At 40.2% G+C, this 6,398-nt stretch overlaps 1 pseudogene; it reads right to left on the reverse strand.

Moving 5' to 3' along the window:
- Positions 1-5,284: 5,284 nt before the first annotated feature.
- On the reverse strand, positions 5,285-6,169 carry LOC132237993 (large ribosomal subunit protein eL19-like; annotated as a pseudogene).
- Positions 6,170-6,398: the final 229 nt, after the last annotated feature.

Below are 6,398 nucleotides of genomic sequence, written 5' to 3' on the forward strand. Positions count from 1 at the left end.
AATGCGTAAGCTCAGGCCCTACCTCCCTCCAGACCCACTGCACCAGAACCTGCAGTGTCACAGGACCCCATGGGACTTTGTATTCATGTCAAAGTTTAGGAAACACTAACTCGGAAAATACCCAGTTAACAAAACCAGCTCACTCTTGTCTTGGAACGGGAAAGCAACGATTGAGTGGTCTTGTTTTATATCACACATCTTAACAGAACATCTCAACCAGAGCGTGAGTGTCAGTCACTTGAGGTCCAGATTTTCCTATCTTAACTCTATTTAGGGATCCGTTTACACTATAATAAAGGATTTAAAAAAAAAAACCAAAACTGGACAGATGGCCAAACAGAATAAAAAATCAGTAGGGTGCTGCAATTTTAGGGATGACTGAATCTTAAAGATCATTTAGTTCCTTGGTTCCCCTGGATAGGCAGCCAGTGGCAATGGCCTTACATATTATGCTTCCATCAGGACTCGGTGTCCTGAAAAGCTTTGCACATAAAACCTGGTGTTGCAGCTCTTCTGAAGCTGAAAGCAAAAAATCCCCGATAAGACTAAGCACCAAAATTTTGGAAATGTAGTTACCAGCAGAAGAATGGAAGCAAATTAAGCTTTGAGTGCCAGTGAGTTTTCAATTGTTCTACAAGCTTTCCTGTTAAATTGAGTCTGCAAGTTTTTAAAATATATTAGAAGCATTTAAAGACAATTTAATCAACTATTACTATTAAAAATGCCACATCTTTTTTTTAATGTGAAAATAACCTATGTTACTGTATCCATCCCCATTGGCAAACCTCTTAAGCAAAAAAATTTCCATAATTGTATTCTAGTTGCAATATCCTACATGACATAAGAATCCCCCATTTATGTTAAATAACAATTAATAAATTTCAAAAGTTATGGAATTACCCTTTAACAATAAAGCTTAATCCAAATTCCCTAGAGGTATCAAAAGAGATTTAAACAATAAACTGAAACAAACACAGTATTTTAGGTCCTTGAATAATGTTGTTTCCTTATAACATTGAGGAGAAGGAAAACTATGGATTCCTAGATGGGACCACTATCTGTGTGGAGTTTGCCCATTGCCCACCTCTGTGTGGGTTTTCTTCCTGGGACTCTGGTTTCCTCCCACAGTCCAAAGATGTGCATGTGAGGTGAATTGGTGTGTCTACATTGTCCCTGTCTGAGGAAGTGTGGGTGTGGGTGTGAATAACCCTGTGTTGGAAGGTGCCTGTCCAAGGTGGCTTCTCCTTGTGCTCTGAGCTGTCAGGATAGGCTCCAGCCACCTGTGATCCTGACCTGGAAGAAGTAGGTTGGAAAATAATGATCTTATTTGTTTTTATTAATATTTCTTAAATGCATGTATAGCTCATATTTATTTCAGTGTTTAATATTAGGAGTGTTTTCGGTCTTTATTTAGAAGCTTGGTGACCAAAAATATTTCATAGGTACTTAACCCATTTATGTCAATTAGCCTATAGTAAAATTGGTTTGGTTATACATTGTTTTACTGAAAGTCAGTTTCTAAGAACCTTTCCATGCCCTTAAGTGAAAACTTAATGTATTATGTACTATATTCTAGAACCCAATGTAAGATGTTTCAGGTAGAGAAGAAATGCAACTAGTTACTTGTTGCCACAAATTTTAACCAGAATGTTGGCAGTGACATCCAATTCTGGTTCCAGTTCACATTCATTTATACTCAATAGTAGAGAACTACTCTCTAAAATGGATTTGAGACAGTAGAAGTGCTTTAATCAGTTGTTTTACTAAGAGAAAAGTTAATTAAGGTGGAAAGACTCTGGGTATTCAAAAGAGTCATTAGACTTTTCTGTTGACACTATAAGAATCTTTCTTATGAATTATTTTAGTTGCCACCAGCATAAGGCCTGTACCACGACTAGCCTGGACTATCTCTTCCGCTTCCCCTATACTGAATCTTTGCAAATAGTCTATCTATAAAGAAACCTTTTTGGAAATATCAAATTTATGTATGGCATACATTTTATTTTGAGACCCTGACATATTCAGATATATATAAAAACAATTTTAAAATTTTAAATGAAGATTTAAATAAAAGGAAGTGAGGTGTTTGTCAATTCACTTGTTAGCAGCAGACCTGGGTGGAAATCTCCTGATTTACACTCCCAACATGTCTCCTTTTCTCTATATTGAAGTGTGAGATTAGATGCAGAAAGAATTATTTCCTGAGTATCTTTCCCCCTCAATTAATTCAAAGAGAATCAGGCTGTTTCTCTGGAGGCTATTCCCTTCTTCAGGTCATTTTCCTCTGAAAGGTAGTCAATGGTTCAAGGTCAGACCACACACCATAGTGTCCACTTGAAATAGGAAAGCATGATTTTCCTTAATAGTATCACCTTGAATTTGATTCAAGTATAGTTCCTGACACACTTAATGCCAGTGATTTTTCATGACTCTGTGCATTTTTCTACTTTTTAAAGTGATGCTAGATACAGGAAGGAAAGAGAAGTTGGTATCAGGTTACTTCCACAAAAGCACACATGGTATCATTGATAAAATATCATTGAGACTGCCGAAACCGGTTTGGCTCAGTGGATAGAGCGTCGGCCTGCGGACTGAAGGGTCCCAGGTTCGATTCCGGTCAAGGGCATGTACCTGGGTTGTGGGCACATCCCCAGTGGGAGATGTGCAGGAGGCAGCTGATCGATGTTTCTCTCCCATCGATGTTTCTAACTATCTATCTCTCTCCCATCCTCTCTGTAAAAAATCAATAAAATATATTTTAAAAAAATATCATTGAGACCATCAGTTTTTACTTTAATACTAGAGGCCCGGTGCACGAAAATTCATGCATGGGGGGGGTCCCTCAGCCAGGCCTGCTCCCTCTCGCAGTCCAGGAGCCCTCAGGGAATGTCCGACTGACAGCTTAAGCCAGCAGTCAGACATCCTTAGCGCTGTAGAAGAGGCAGGAGAGGCTCCTGCTACTGTCACTGCGATTGCCAGCCACTGGCTGAGCGGCACTCCCCCTGAGGGAGTGCACTGACCACTAGGGGGCAGCTCCTGCGTTGAACGTCTGCCCCCTGGTGGTCAGTGCGCATCATAGCGACCTGTCGTTCTGCCATTTGGTTGATTTGCATACTAGCCTTTTATTATATAGGACATTGTTTACAGATACCATGTAATAATAAACCTTTCAACAAAGTAATTGTGGAGTAAAAAATCAATTATCTACATAATATATACACATAAATACTTATATATTTCCACACATATAACCCTCATATATACAAATACACATATGCATACATTGATTCTGTCATCCATCACATGTGTATTGAGATTCACTGCAGCCCTACACTAAGTTCTCTATTTTAGGATGGGCAGAAATTCTCCCTTTACAAACTTCTGGAAATTCAGAGGTGACAATATAGTCTTGGAAACTAAGGCAGGGGAAAGAGTATATTAGGTCCTTAAAAAAAAACAAAAAACACTTGATGATTAATTGAGCAAAATTACTAGTAGTGAGCTTGTCCAGAATCCCTGCTTATCATTCCAATATTTTAATATCATTATTTTCTGTCATAAATCCACAGGTGCTCAAGAAGACTTTTTAAAAATGTAAGCGCCCAGAGAGATTAAAAAAAAAAAACTTCATCAGTTAACACATCTAGGGAGTACCCAAGTACAGACTAAGGAGACTCTATGATAGGGTAGCAGATAATCCCACAGAGAGGGGGCAGACTTAATAGGAAATGAAGGTAAATGGCCACTAAGTCAAACTTAATTTCTCTCAGGATAACCTGGGCCTCAGGCTATGAGCATCCAAAGCCCTATTTGTTTTCTTTAAAAAAACTAATTAAATAATTATAGAATCACTTTTTTTTTAAATTTCAGAGAGAAAGAGAGAGGGAGAGAGAGATAGAAACATTGATGATGAGGGAAAATCATTGATTGGCTGCCTCCTGCATGCCCCACACTGGAAATCGAGCCCACAACCTGGGCATGTGCCCTGACTAGAAACCAACCATATGACCTCCAGAGTCATAGGTTGACACTCAACCACTGAGCTTTGTGGGCGGGCTATGAGGATCACTTTAAACTCCTGATTTAAAAAAAAAAAAAAAGGAATCATTCTTCTGTTTTTTCAGTCTTACATTGCCGAGGTGCAATCAGTACTGCAGGGACAGTCCTAGGCAGAGTCTCCTCTGTAGGCCTTATAAGTGAGGTCTGCCCCTAAACCCTTGGAGCAGAAATTGGCATCTACAAAGGAGGTGAAGTAGGCCTGGGGACAGAATTGTGGATAAGGTAGGTAGGCTGGAAAAGCCACTGTGCAGGAAACAATAAAGTCATAGAACTGGAAGTTTTGGGTAGCATGCTGAGTGGGAGTAGGAGTAAAAGAGTCTCTTGGTCAGGAACCAAACTGAACGCGTTTACAAAGACCAGTTAAGGCATCTGAAGTGAAGCAGTTGCCTTTTCACACATGGTTTAGTTTATATCATGTCCCTGGTTGAATAATAATAAACTGAGGTGGATCAAAAAAGCAGTTGCACTTCCTCCATATTTGCACAAGTTGACTCACTTCTCATCCCCTGTCCCTTTGGATCGAACGAACTCCATTTTCTTGCTCCACTTCCTGCTTTTTTTTCTCCCCTCCTAAAAGAAGAAGACAGTGACTTTAAACAATTTCAAGTCCATCACTGACTCAGAGAAGAATTAGGAGGTATCTTAACTATTCATCCTCAACTTTAGGGAGGTGTTCATCAATGTATCATTATCAGAGATTTAGGAATACAGTTTTTCCCAGAATTCTTAATGAATCTCAGCAGGTGAGAATTAGTGACTACACACTATAGCCATTTAAAATGTTTCCTTTCTTCTTGCTGAACAGCGATGTATTGGTTTAAACTTGAAAACACGACATTGACAAAAAATAAATAAATTAATTAATTAAAATAAATAAATAAATAAAACTTCACTTGTGTGAAGAGAAAACTTTTGATTAATCATAACCATTGATGAGTGTGCATATGTGTTTTCATTTCAATTCCCTTTGAGATCATGTGACCATAACTTTAAGGACTCCTTAAAATCCATGTCAAAAAAAATATGTTTTTCTCCTCTGATTATGAAAGTACTGAAATCTAATTATAGGCATTTTAAAAATATAAAGAGAAATGAAAACAATAGCCTGTAATGCTACTCTTGGAAAGATTGCTATTAATACTTTGCTGTATTTCTTTCAAGAATTGTTTTCATTTATTTATTTTTATTTGTTTGTTTATTTATTTCTACATGAAGGCTACTTTTACTAAATGGTTGAACCATGTAATCGCCAAGGCTACTATGTACAGGTAAGAGAGGTGTAGCTTCATTTCTTGGTCTCTTCCTCCTGCGCAGTATTGATGATTCCCTCCTTCTTGGCCTGGAGCCACTCTTCAGGGCACTTGAGAGCTTCCTTGGTCTTAGACCTGTGGGCCTTGGCCTAGTCAGCCAGAAGCTTCTTTCCAGCCTTGTTTGCCTTCAGCTTTCGGATGTGTTCCATGAGAATCCACTAGTTTTTGAACATGTTATCCTTCACTTACAGGTACAGGCTGTGGTACATGTGGCGGTCAATCTTAGATTCACAGTATCTTCTAAGTAGCCAGCAAAGAATTCTCACCCTCCGCATCCAGGTTACTGTCTCAGGCATTCTAGCCTTGGCAGTACTGTTTCACTTCCCTATGCCCCTATGCCTGCCCTTCCTGCGGGTCAAGGGGTTTTTCTAGCATTGAGCCTGGGCATGGGTAGTCACAGGCGTCGGGGTGATCAGCCCATCTTTGACCAGCCTCCCAATCTGCTGATGGGAGTTGGCATTGGTGATTTCATTGGTCTCATTTGGTCCAACCCGATCTTCTTTTCGCCAAAGCGGAGGACACTGGAGGCAAGCCTCTTTTTTTTAAAATATATATTTTATTGATTTCAGAGAGGAAGAGAGAGAGAGAGAGAGAGAGGAGAGAGAAAAATATCAATGTTGAAAAAGAATCATTGATCAGCTGCCTCCTGCACGCTCCCCATTGGGGATGGAGCCCGCAATCCCAGCATGTGCCCTGACCAGTAACCCAAATGTGACCTCCTGGTTCATAGGTCGACGCTCAACCACTGAGCCAAGCCAACCAGGGGAGGGAAACCTCTTCTGAAGCCTGAGCATGGTCATGGCTGCAGCCACAGTGGCCTGAAGTATTATTTTTAATTATTACTCCTATACTAGAGGCCCAGTGCACTGCTTTGTGTACTGGTGGGGTCCCTCAGCCTGGCCTGTGGGCATCAGGCAAAAACTGGCTCTCTGCCATCCCTTGAGGAGTCCCGGATTGCGAGAGGGCTGTTTTTGGGTGACACACCCCGGAATCGAGCTCTCTCCTCTCTGGTTCCAGGTGAATCACCCA

This window comes from Myotis daubentonii, chromosome 7 (genome assembly GCF_963259705.1).
Source record: "Myotis daubentonii chromosome 7, mMyoDau2.1, whole genome shotgun sequence".
Taxonomy (NCBI): Eukaryota; Metazoa; Chordata; class Mammalia; order Chiroptera; family Vespertilionidae; genus Myotis; species Myotis daubentonii.